This window comes from Schistocerca americana, chromosome X (assembly GCF_021461395.2).
Source record: "Schistocerca americana isolate TAMUIC-IGC-003095 chromosome X, iqSchAmer2.1, whole genome shotgun sequence".
NCBI classification, from domain to species: domain Eukaryota; kingdom Metazoa; phylum Arthropoda; class Insecta; order Orthoptera; family Acrididae; genus Schistocerca; species Schistocerca americana.
The window spans coordinates 552,020,770-552,034,797 of NC_060130.1; the positions used below are offsets into that span (position 1 = coordinate 552,020,770).

At 46.9% G+C, this 14,028-nt stretch overlaps 1 protein-coding gene across 1 annotated transcript in view; it reads left to right on the top strand.

Annotated features, from left to right (window-relative positions):
• Positions 1 to 14,028, top strand: part of LOC124555756 — a 286,243-nt gene that overhangs the window by 174,470 nt on the left and 97,745 nt on the right. The window lies entirely within an intron of this gene.

The window sequence follows — 14,028 nt, forward strand, 5'->3', positions numbered from 1 at the left end:
AGCATCGATAGAGAAAGAAACACAAATAAGTGCGTGAGCGAAACTGGGAGCCGACTAGTTCTCCACGTTTTTTGTTTGTTTGTTTGTCTTGCACTAATTAAAAACTCATATCGTTCATTGATAGTCTATTGTGTATTTGATATCCTTACAAAATATAAATTGTATATTACAGACAATAAAAATTAGTTGATCGCGTAACTTGGGAAGAATTTCCTGTTATTATTGATAAGTGTGTCAGTTATTTACAAATAACGGATCGAGCAAGTAATGAAGCAATTTCTGATAAGTTTTTGTTTTGCTGTACGTGTTTTTTTGTTTGGGTTTTTTGAGGGCACTGCATTTTATAGAGCTATATGATAAATGGGTGTTTTTTATTTTTACTACAACATCCCTCTCTTTAACGTAACAGATCAGCAGTTTTCGAATAAAACCCGAACTAAACGTTGGTAGTTTCAGTTTTGCTATAAATACTGAATATTTTTAATTAACAGACAGGAAGATAATTACGTAGAACAAAAATGCTACGTAAGTTACATGGCACTTTACTCATCCTAACTCAATCCTAGGGGGTACGCTGCTTCCGGTTTCTAGGGGAAATCGCACAGGCAAATAGAGAGATCGAAAAGAGGTAACGTCCGAAAGGTATGCAAAACACCTAACTCAAAGGTAATGCTGTTAAGATATTAACTGACCGAGACTACTAGGAAAACTACCGAAGTCTACCCTAACTTACGATAGTCTACGGCAGTCTACGGTATTGTAGGTTATAGGTAACATTTGCTTATCGTCGCTTATAATGCGTAAATCAATATTAGGGTTTAACATTCCGTTGACGACTAGGCTGTTAGGTTTTTACAGGAGCCATTACGTAGTTGACGTTAAGCAGTTAGGGAAAGTAAGGAAATCCTAAATATTAATGGCGTGCCGGAATTTGAACCAATCTGCTCCATCACTGGAAGTCATACAAATATTGTCACGTTAACTCAGAGTATTACACAGGTACCTAGAGCCAATTTTAAGAGACGTCACATGCGAATCTCGTTACGTCTTCTGTATAAAACTGGTTATCATTCATCGCTACGGCACTGCTACACATGCTTTGGGGTGAAAGAACTCCAAAATGTCCCTTGAGTAGCTACAGCTGCTCATCTATCGTTATGATCTATACTTATGATGTATTATCACGATGTATAGTCACGATTCTATGACGGAAATGTCACGCTGGGTAGCCGCGCGGTATGAGGCGTCTTGTTCAAATTGTTCAAATGGCTGTGAGCACTATGGGACTTAACATCTGAGGTCATCAGTCCCTTAGAACTTAGAACTACTTAAACCTAACTAACTTAAGGACATCACACACATCCCTGACCGAGGCAGGATTCGAACCTGCGACCGTAGCGGTCGCGCAGTTCCAGACTGTAGCGCCTAGAGTCACCGAGCGAGGTGGCGCAGTGGTTAGACACTGGACTCGCATTCGGGAGGACGACGGTTCAATCCCGCGTCCGGTCATCCTGATTTAGGTTTTCCGTGATTTCCCTTAATCGCTCCAGGCAAATCCCGGGATGGTTCCTTTCAAAGGGCACGGCCGACTTCCTTCCCTGTCCTTCCCTAATCCGATGAGACCGATGACCTCGCTGTCTGGTCTCCTTCCCCAACACAACCAACCAACCTATAGCTGTAGCACCTAGAACCGCCCGGCCACTCAGGCCGGCTGAGGCGTCTTGTCACGGTTCGCGCGGCTCCCCCCGTCGGAGGTCCGAGTCCTTCCTCGGGCATGGGTGTGTGTGTGCTGTCCTTTGCGTCATTTAGTTTAAGTTTGATTCAGTAGTGTGTAAGCTTAGGGAACGATGGCCTCAGCAGTTTGGCCCCATAAGACCTTACAACAAATTTCCAAATGAAGGAAATCACTAAGATGCTCAACATAACAGTCTCTGTCGTTGCCGCTTCTATATGGCAAAATGGGACCAAAATTGTTGCCACAGAGACCACATACGGTACTTAGTTACAGCCGAAGACTCTCGTTCACTTTGATTAGAACAAGACATATTCCTCTCAGTCCGTTTGAAGCAACCGACAATAATTTTTAGGGGAGCGGAGAGAAATAGGAAACAGATGAATATGGTGTTGCAAATGCTACCACTTGAAAGAAGCACGAAAGTATTATTATACAGTATGTTGCCTAAGTCAATAAGACCTCTAGAATTTAGGAGATATATTCGTTAATGGAAGTGACGGAAATGTGTAAAAATCAAATGATAAGATTCTTATGTGACACAATGGCAACTAAATATGACAAAATGAAAAATAATCAGTCACAACGAAGTACAGAGAGTGAGTGTAATAGGATGGAGGAGCTGATCTTCGTCTATGATAGGTATACTTAAATTTTTTGGCGATGCTGGGACTGCAAACTGTATCTTGGCGGTTTCTGAAATTTATTTACACGAATGATACGCAATCCTGGGTGTCAGGTGACAGTAATTCAGTGCTGACCATCGTTACGAAATAGTAAGATATAATAAAACCGTGCTAAGAGGCTACGGTAAATATCTTCACTTTGGAGCCATTTAAAAAATGTTCACGAAGCTCATTTTAATTTTTCTTTAATCATTCACATTAAATATCAAACGGAATTTGGCAAAAATGTTAACAGCAATAACTTGAATACGTGGTGATAAATGAAAACCGGTTCCAGAAGTAGATTTGGAATCTGATCTGTTGCATGCTGCGGTCTGTTACTTTAATTTCTTTCCCTTTTTCTCAATAGTTTTTCTTTCCTCCTACTAGCCTTACTATTGGTCACGACGTTGCTTCCCATCATAGATCTAGCAAAACGGCCATTCACAGACCTGAGGGCTGTGACTCAGAAGGAACCGTTTATTGGAACATTCTGACAAAAATATACAAAAAGGAACAATAAGGCATCCTACATGTGAATGTGAATTCTAATTTAACCTATAATCGGAAAACTCTGCATTCGGACTCCTTATTTCGGTGTGAAAGTCTCTTGAAATGCTCCCTACTTAAAACCTTTTCAAAGCAACTGAAGGATTGCACTTAATTGTAAATTGTGTGATGTACCGGGTGATCAAAAAATCAGTATAAATTTGAAAACTTAATAAATGACGGAATGATGTAGATAGAGAGGTAAAAATTTACACACATGCTTGGAATGACATGGAGTTTTATTAGAAAAAAAATTAAAAAAAAAATTATTGCTAGCCGCGAGAAAGATCTCTTGCTCGGGTCGTTTGGTGATGATCGTGTGCTCAGCCGCCACTTTCGTCATGCTTGTCCTCCCAGGTCCCCAGACCTCAGTCCGTGCGATTATTGGCTTTAGGGTTACCTGAAGTCGCAAGCGTATCGTCATCGACCGACATCTCTAGGGATGCTGAAAGACAACATCCGACGCCAATGCCTCACCATAGCTCCGGACATACTTTACAGCGCTGTTCACAACATTATTCCTCAACTACAGCTATTGTTGAGGAATGATGGTGGACATATTGAGCATTTCCTGTAAAGAACATCATCTTTGCTTTGTCTTACTTTGTTAGGCTAATTAATGCTATTCTGATCAGATGAAGCGCCATATGTTTGACATTTTTTGAACGTTTGTATTTTTTTGGTTTTAATAAAACCCTATGTCATTACAAGCATGTGTGTCAATTTGCACCTCTCTATCTTCATTATTCAGTGATTTGTTCAGTTTTCAAATTTATACTGACACTTCGATCACCCGGTATGTATTAACTAAAAAAAAACAAAAAAACAAAAAACACACACACACACACAGTAGTACCGGGGTGGCACCAAACAGACCTCAAAATAAAAAATTTACTAACATTCACCATAGGTCTGTTTCGACATTCTAGCCATTGTCGTGTGGTACAACATTACAGATCCGCATCAGAAATATTTCTGCACTGACCACGTTTTCGTTTCGGCGTTCCTACGCATTACTAGTGGACATGTTCGGAAGAAACTAATGTCTACATTGAAAACCTACAACGGTTTCAACCTTACGTGTTAAGTCTGAGGCGCTTGTCACCATTCGCGCGGCTCCCCCCGTCGGAGGTTCCAGTTCTCCCTCGGGCATGGGTGTGTGTGTCGTCCTTAGCGTACGTTAGACGTTAGTTTAAATTAAATTAAGTAGTGCGTTAGCTTTGGGACCGATGACCAGAGTACTTTGGTCCCATAAGACCTTACCACAAATTTCCAATTTCCTTACGTGTTATAAACAGGCGGACAAATGGTTCAAATGGCTCTGAGCACTATGGGACTCAACTGCTGAGGTCATAAGTCCCTTAGAACTCAGAACTACTTAAACCTAACGAACCTAAGGACATCACACACATCCATGTCCGAGGCAGGATTCGAACCTGCGACCGTAGCGGTCGCGCGGTTCCAGACTGTAGCGCCTAGAACCGCTTCGGCCGAAACAGGCTGACAAATTAAATGAATTAGACTGTTCACTTTGCGAGTCAGAACTGGTGTTGATGAACAAATACGTCTTACTGGCTTTGATATCACATGAGAAAAAATGCGTGAATGTCAATTCGACCATTGGAGCAGTAGTCAATGCCAGGGAGCTGTTAACTGGTAGACTGTTTGTCAATGAATATAAAATGAAACAAGGAAAAAGTTTTTTTATTCTACAGAACGAGAGACTAAAGCTCTCATTGCAGCTCCTGACAGCTTTACAAAGAAACATTTAATAAAAGTAATGAAAGAAGCTTAAGAATTCACGTTCCATCGACAATCAGGACAGTAAAGACGGAGAGAAAATCAGGATTGTATTATGATCCGGAAGAATATCAGCTGTGATCATTCCAAAGAAACCTTTCGCTATTTGCCCCATCAGCTTCGGAGAGTCCCGGTAAAGATTAGAGCACTGCTATATCCGAATACGAGTCCAATGCAAGTCGAATGCGTCATATTGTTCGCTAAATGCTTTAGTGTCATTAACAGCAAGGCGTTTGTAAAAGGTGAAGTCGTCTATGTATATCTTAATAAATGCACAGTTCCTATAAGGGACAATCAAATGAAACCGAGACAGATAGAAAACATGGACTGAACTATTAATTATTTCGAAAGTGATCGCCATAACTCTTAAAACATCTATCCTACTGTGACACAAGGCGGTATTTGCCTTCATGGAAAAAGGCTTGCGTGTCCGTTTATATGTTGCCGAGCTTGTTTCGAGTACGCTGCAGAAGTTTCTGGGAAGCCCTTACACATCCTCAATACAGGTTCGGTCTCTCCCCATACGATTTCCATATTTTTGGAGGCATGAAGAAAAACAGTCGTGCCTTTCCATTTGCTTCGGATGAAGAGACACACGCCTCGGCACCATCATGGTTTCGTAGGAAACCTCAAATTTTCCCTGAAGGCATTGACCGTCATGTCTTAGAGTGAGATAAATGTGTTAACATTTATGGCGATTGAAATTTTCACTCTGTAGTGGAATGTGCCCTCATACGAAACTTTCTGGCCGATTAAGACTGTGTGCCGGACCGAGACTCAAACTCGGGACCTTTGATGGACAACTGCTCTACCAACATTTTTTCTTAAACCGGGATCTCCTGCTTACATGACAGACGCTCTATTTTTTTCTTTTTTAAAGTAAGGTAGGAGAAACACAAACATTTATTACTCACAATACCATAATACGTCTTTATACTTATAACTGTCCTGGAAGCAACCTCGCTGCCGTCCTACCACGCAGCATGAAATGACAACAAAGTCAAAGTGGGGCCACCTGATCACTTTACTGTTTCGGTTTCACAACGACAGCATCACCGCTCATCTATGCGCACTCGGCACACTCCAAGTGTATGGCGGGTCCGCAAAAACCGTTCCTAGGGAATTGGCATACCAGTCCTTGGATTTTCGTAGGCGTAACAGTTTTGTGTGTCCATCTTGCAATTATTGCAGTAATCCAGTACGTTCAGACGTGTGTCTCTATATATGTAATGGACCGTCATAACTGTGATCCACGCCACTGCGTTCGTCTTGTAACGCGGAAAATCCCTTTCCTCTTGGAAAGTACTATGCTGGAAGATATTGCTGCATATAGCGCGCCGCATGAACGCCATTAACGTCCTCGCTAGAGTCCAGACAGCCAACGCCTCATCGCAGACCAGCTGGTGGCTGTCGGTATCCAGCATGACGCATTGTTGACACATGGGCGATTCCGCCAAATGTATTGGGTAGCTTTTGTCATTCGTTGGGTATTTCTGGTTCACTACAATGTACTACACTCCTGGAAATTGAAATAAGAACACCGTGAATTCATTGTCCCAGGAAGGGGAAACTTTATTGACACATTCCTGGGGTCAGATACATCATATGATCACACTGACAGAACCACAGGCACATAGACACAGGCAACAGAGCATGCACAATGTCGGCACTAGTACAGTGTATATCCACCTTTCGCAGCAATGCAGGCTGCTATTCTCCCATGGAGACGATCGTAGAGATGCTGGATGTAGTCCTGTGGAACGGCTTGCCAGGCCATTTCCACCTGGCGCCTCAGTTGGACCAGCGTTCGTGCTGGACGTGCAGACCGCGTGAGACGACGCTTCATCCAGTCCCAAACATGCTCAATGGGGGACAGATCCGGAGATCTTGCTGGCCAGGGTAGTTGACTTACACCTTCTAGAGCACGTTGGGTGGCACGGGATTCATGCGGACGTGCATTGTCCTGTTGGAACAGCAAGTTCCCTTTCCGGTCTAGGAATGGTAGAACGATGGGTTCGATGACGGTTTGGATGTACCGTGCACTATTCAGTGTCCCCTCGACGATCACCAGTGGTGTACGGCCAGTGTAGGAGATCGCTCCCCACACCATGATGCCGGGTGTTGGCCCTGTGTGCCTCGGTCGTATGCAGTCCTGATTGTGGCGCTCACCTGCACGGCGCCAAACACGCATACGACCATCATTGGCACCAAGGCAGAAGCGACTCTCATCGCTGACGACGACACGTCTCCATTCGTCCCTCCATTCACGCCTGTCGCGACACCACTGGAAGCGGGCTGCACGATGTTGGGGCGTGAGCGGAAGACGGCCTAACAGTGTGTGGGATCGTACCCCAGCTTCATGGAGACGGTTGCGAATGGTCCTCGCCGATACCCCAGGAGCAACAGTGTCCCTAATTTGCTGGGAAGTGGCGGTGCGGTCCCCTACGGCACTGCGTAGGATCCTACGGTCTTGGCGTGCATCCGTGCGTCGCTGCGGTCCGGTCCCAGGTCGACGGGCACGTGCACCTTCCGCCGACCATTGGCGACAACATCGATGTACTGTGGAGACCTCACGCCCCACGTGTTGAGCAATTCGGCGGTACGTCCACCCGGCCTCCCGCATGCCCACTATACGCCCTCGCTCAAAGTCCGTCAACTGCACATACGGTTCACGTCCACGCTGTCGCGGCATGCTACCAGTGTTAAAGACTGCGATGGAGCTCCGTATGCCACGGCAAACTGTCTGACACTGACGGCGGCGGTGCACAAATGCTGCGCAGCTAGCGCCATTCGACGGCCAACACCGCGGTTCCTGGTGAGTCCGCTGTGCCGTGCGTGTGATCATTGCTTGTACAGCCCTCTCGCAGTGTCCGGAGCAAGTATGGTGGGTCTGACACACCGGTGTCAATGTGTTCTTTTTTCCATTTCCAGGAGTGTATGTTGACCTGACTGTTGTAGGTAGGAGAGGGTGGTGTACCTTGCGCCACACCACGTGCCAATTAACGGCTGGATGTTTCCATTCCACCCTGTTCCGGGTGATCTGTGGAAGGAGCAGATGGTACACGTCCTTCCATGTCGACTGTCGAGACGTCGGTAAACGCTCTCGAACGTAACTGTGTTCAACGATGAACGTGCATACATACGTTAACGGGGGTGATATATGCCCGACTGGCCGGCACTGACCGGGGGAAGATACGATGTTGGTACTAGTTCTTCGACGGTCGTTCCCGTAAGCGAGTGATTCCTGTTGCGCCACGGTTTTAGCTTAGTACTAATATATATGGCAAGCGCCTCCTCGTGCCCGTTCACTAAACCAACGCCCCTTCTCGCGCTGGGAGGGTAAGCGTGTTGTACTGTACCTTAAAGAGCTGTCCCAGGCTTACATAGTACCCAAAAGCCGGCTGAGTCCTTATAGCCATCGTGCGAGTCAAGGGGAGAAGGTGTGTCAGGTGGCACATCATGCGAGCAAGATAAAGCTTGACGAGTGACACTCGTTGCAGCGTATCCATCGGCCGTAGGGCGTTTACTCGTACTGACATGCGGACTCTGAGCTACAACAAAAAAATGGTTAAAATGGTTCTGAGCACTATGGGACTTAACTTCTGAGGTCATCAGTCCCCTAGAACTTAGAATTACGTAAACCTAACTAACCTAAGGACATCACACACATCCATGCCCGAGGCAGGGTTCGAACCTGCGACCGGAGGTGGTTCCAGACTGTAGCGCCTAGAACCGCTCGGCCACGGCGGCCGGCTCTGAGCAACATCCGACGGTAGTTTTCCGCAGTCGTTCCCGCTGACTACTTATGAAACGTGATACCCAAACATCGAAGAGTTTGCACCAAGGATAAGGGTCCTTTCGTTCCTGGTTCTAGTCCACGCCCCACATGCATGAATTGTGATTTTCGGAAGTTGACCTCCCTGCCAGCAACCATCCCATATGTCTGTAGCCAATACAGTGCTGATTAAGTCATCCCCTCATACCGGACGAGGAGCACAATATTATCCGCATATGCTCTACATTTGAATGATAGATGCCGCAGGGAGATCCCGATAAGACGGCTACGGAGGCCTGCGAGGCACGGTTCTTAGGCGATCGCATACAGGAGGATTTTCAAGGGACAACCCTGTCTGAGTGATCTTAAGATCTTAAAAAACTCTGTTCACCTTCCGTTGATCACCATCGCTGATGTGGCGCCGTGCAACAGCCGAATCACTGCAGTGGTCAACAATGGTAAGGCACACATCCTATTCATCACCGTCGCGAGGTACGCATCATCCACTTGATCAAAAGCATTATCGAAATCTACAGCAACCAGTGCCCCCCTGGAGGCGGTATGCAGCCGCGAAGGAGACGACGTCACGATAGTCTCCCAAGGCTGTGTGGATATTACCGATGCTGCCAAGACAAGTCTGATCGGCATGTATTCGATGCGAAAGCGACGTTTAGATACGGCCGCCCAGTATGTGCGTAAGGATCTTGTAGTCACTATTAAGAAGGGTCAAGGGGCGATAATCACAACGCCGTTTGCCACCACGGGGCTTGAGTATCGGGATCATGAGGCCTTCTGAGAATTTAATGGGAGCCGGTAGTTCTTGCCACAGAAGCTCATTAAACATGCATAACCACATCGGTATCATAATGGTCACAAACGCACGGTATAATTCCAATGGGAATCCGTCTGGTCCTGGGGACTTGTTAGAGGCACCTCGTGTAACCGCTTCCTCCGGCTCCTCACACGTAATTTCAAATAACACGTCCGCCTCCCCGTTCACACGCGTAGTGTGTGGGATCTCTTCCCCGTCGCTAGCGTAGAATCTGTTAAAATGATCCGTGGACGCCTGTGCTATGCCCCTTTGTGTAGAAAAACGACGGCCATCGCCGAGATCGATCTCATGAATTAACGTCCTTCGTCTTCTTCTTATTTCCTTTATCACATAATGTATCAAAGGAACCTCGTTGGGCAGGCAATCCTGCGACCTCGCGCGTATCATCGTACCCGCCATCCTTAGCGCCGCAAGTTGTGCCAGCTTCGCCTTGACTCGGTGGACGGCCGTCTGGCGTTCTGGTGTAGGTGGCTGAGCGAACAGCTCCCGGAGGGCCCTAAAGTAAAAGTCAGTGGTCGTGCGCTGCCATTGACAAACCTTCTTCCCATAACCTATTAACGTTCTCCGTAAAACTGGCTTCGCACGCTATATCCACCACTGTAGGATATAACAGTAAGAATTCCGTCGACGGATTAAGCTACGCCACGCGTCCTCCACTATGCGGCAGCATTCTGATGGACGCATGTGGGAGACGTTCATCTTCCAATTACCCCTTCGTCTCCATACCTGCTGTCTATCAAGGTTAACCGTACAAACATTTGCCTCATGGTCTGTAAACGCGATAGGCCAGATTTCTGCGTCCACCGTCGACATCGCTAACGCCCTTGAAACGAAGATCAGATCCAAAAAGCTCGCGGAGGGGCTCGGATACCATGTATCGACTAATTCCATCCCGTTGACCAGCTCCCGAAGTTCTTGGCTAGGAGTATAGTTAGGATGTTGGTCCGTTCTGTCGAGCACACAACTAGAATCTCTGCCGTGTATGCAAGCATCATATCGTCCCCGGAACAACGGTGTAGCCTCATAGGCGTAAAAACCTGCTCTGTGCCGGCCGCGGTGGTCTAGTGGTTCTAGGCGCTCAGTCCGGAACCGCGCGACTGCTACGATCGCAGGTTCGAATCCTGCCTCGGGCATGGATGTGTGTGATGTCCTTAGGTTAGTTAGGTTTAAGTAGTTCTAAGTTCTAGGGGACTGACGACCATAGATGTTAAGTCCCATAGTGCTCAGAGCCATTTGAACCATTTGAACCTTCCTTCAATAGTATCGCAGTGCCAACGCCTCTCTCGTCACAGGGGGAGCAGTAAATATCGTAACCGTAAAGGTCTGAGGGGAGAAGCACCCGAACGACCTGTAATAGCGCTACGTCTAAATCTGCAGGCTTTATCATGTCACTGAGCATCTTGATTTTTACCGGCGTCCCAGTGATATTGATGTGAACAGACCCTATCTGATGAGCTTCTTGCATGGCTTTCAACTTAGATAGGGCACCTTAAGGTCGCTAATTCTTCGGTACAAAGGCTGCTTTCTTTCTAACGCCACCCGCTGTCCTCTCATGTGGTCTGCCGTTGTTCCGTGCACTCTTCTGGTCTTACACCGGGAGAGTATGTGGGAACAGGTCCTCCAGCACCATCTGCTCCCCACGGGGGTGGGTCTTCTGACCAGTCCCCTAGCATCGCATCGTTGTAGGCGCCGTAGCCTTCTCACTAGACTGTTGCCGTCGATTGAATTTCTCCGCTGTTTCTGGGGCATCGTCATAGGAAGGTCATGTCGCAGTCCCGCTGGCCGCCCTTGCATCCACGCTAGGCAGTTCTTCAGTATCCACGGTCGTCTGCTCTGTACCCGAACACGCCTCAGAATAGCCTGCTGGATCAAATTGGTCGTTCTCCGCCGTGAGGCGGTACTTCTTCCGGCGTCTTGGTGATGGCTATTTACGTTGCCGAGCCTCGAAATCAGAGGTCAACATGGCCTCTGGTTCTTCGTGGGGGACGTCACAATCGTGCGCCGTCGAATTATCGACGTCTTTAAGTGCCTTATTTGAAGGGGCTGCAAGCGGCACCGAAGAGGGGGCGTCCTGTGATTGCTGCAGGCGGTCTAGCACAACGTCGTCCTTCCGTAGCTCGCCACCATCTGCCTCTGTCTGTAGGTTCCGGTACGTTTCTGTCTCGCGGCCTACGTCACCGCGTAATGCGGCGACATAGGTCATTGGGAGCACAGTCGGGTGCGGTGTGAGTGGTGGATCATGCCGTGGCAGCTGTAACAATCTTCGGTGAGTACACTCAGAACATACCTGTCCCTCCTTCCCACACCCAGAGCACGTCATCGGTTGTCCGTCGTAGATAACAATCGACATACAACGTGGGATGTACAAGTATGACGGAACATGTTTTCGGAGTTCGATACGCATTTGTCTGACGGCATTGAGGGCAGGATACGTTTCGAAACTCGCCCATTTTTTCAGCCACATGGGATAGGACCGCTCCGTAAGGACGCAGGGCGTCTATCACAAATTCTTCTGGCACTTCGAATGGAAGCTCAAAGACGCGGATCGTTCGTAGTCCCATGGCTGTAATCGCTCCAACGTTCCGGTCCGAATGACGGAAACGAAGTCCTTGTCGGTGTCTGAGTAGTAGGTCGTAACATGCCGCTTCATTAATGAGCTTGACATAGACTACGCTGCTGACTATAGATAGGTGTATTCCCACTAGAACGTCAGCATCGATTTTTTCCCCGTCCCGTTCTATCTCGTAAGCCTTCGGTCGAGCATATTCGTTAACGAAAAATAAATTTCAGCGTCGATTTGTGGAACGACAAGGCCATGATTAGTTCTAGGTATTACCACGGCACACCGCTACGCGTTTACCGTAAACACCTCTCGCGCACACGTGCGGCAGGGACGTTAACACCGTCCGAGCCGTTGCGCCGCTGAAGGCTAACTGCTACCCAATCACTACTCACGACTCGTCCTCACAGTTTTACTTCCGCCAGTACCTCGTCTCCTACCTTCCGAACTTCACGGAAGCTCTCCTGCGAAACTAGCGCGTTAGCACTTCCGGAGGAAACAGTAGCGCTTTCGTACTTGGGTAGCTCAGTTGGTAGAGCACTTGCCTGCGAAACGCAAAGGTCACGAGTTCGAGTCTCAGTCCGGCACACAGTTTTAATCTGCTAGGAAGTTTTATTTTTGGCGATTACTCTTGAAATAATAAACAGTTTACTCACATTTTTCATCTGTCTACTTTTTATTTGACTGCCCCTTATAAATGTAATCCGTTTCTACAACTTCCAGCAAATTTCTGTTATTTATTTCTGGAAGTAGAGGAATAATTTAGAGAGACATGATGCTTTTTTTCTGCCAATGCCAAACGCGTTGTCTAAGTGATAAATCTAATAACCTGCAAAAAAATTTACAGTTTCAGTTTTTACAATAGCTCGTTTTAGCGACTTTCCTCTTTTTTCAGTTCCGCTGGATATAAGGGAGGTATTATGTGACATAAGCATGAAAAAGGAACGATTTAATCACATGTGCAACGTCCCTATAATGTGCGCTGTGTTAAATGAGACGTCGGTACGCAGTTAAAGTTATCAAATTTCCAAATGTACGTGCTAACAACGGCACTTACGTCGCAAAAGACCAACACGGTGGGACCAGTGTAATTTATAGCGGCCAATGCCAGGGTCATTAGTTTAACGACGCAGCGGCATCCGCTGTACTCTAGCTCCCGGGCTGTATGTCCGATGCGCGCCTTCCCGGAACGCACCGCTCCCTGAAACATCTGCGGTCGCCGGTTTATGGAGGCGTCTCTGCTTCAGTGTCACTCGCGGCTGGCTGCCGAGAGTGAGGAACTTTCAAAGCAGTTATCCTTGCGGTACGCCATTTACTTCTACAAAGTTCTGTGATCTCTAAAATGATTTCTCTCTGCATCACTTACCTCAACTGGCATTAATTGATTGATATTTCACTAATGCTTCATAAATTAACTATTTTTCTTCTTCTCCTTGGTCTTCTGTTAAAAAGTTAACCTTTTTGTCTGTTGTGGCTTCCTTGATTACAGTACCGCTATTTCCGCCCTTTCAGTACGTCTCCTTTGTAACACGGAACAACTGCTCCCAGTGTGCTGAACACTGCGCAACCTGCGCCACCTCACATTTCATATTCGTGATAGACTAGTTCTGCGTGTGCAAAAGCCGGCCAGTGTGACCGAGCGGTTCTAGGCGCTTCAGTCTGTAACAGCGCGACCGCTACGATCGCAGGTTCGAATCCTGCCTCGGTCATGGATGTGTGTGATGTCGTTAGGTTAGATAGGTTTAAGTACTTCTAAGTCGTAGGGGACTGATGACCTCAGATATTAAGTCCCATAGTGCTCAGAGCTATTTGAACCATTTCGTGCTCGAAAGATGAACTGCCGTGATATCATTTGACCACTCACTCGACAAACAGCAACAGGAATCATCGACAGCCGACAGGTATCAGGAAGTGTCCATATGTATTGATTTACAGTACACTGCCTGATGAAGAAAAGTGAAGTACAGAGACGAAGAGGAGGAAAGGAAGCGAAACTTCAAGGTTTTGAGACGCCGTATGATGTCAATATTTTTATTAAAATTCGAGTCAAATTTACGTAGACGGTAGCAGGATAACACCACTTATCGGTGTAAAGTTGTGCACTCTTTGACCTTG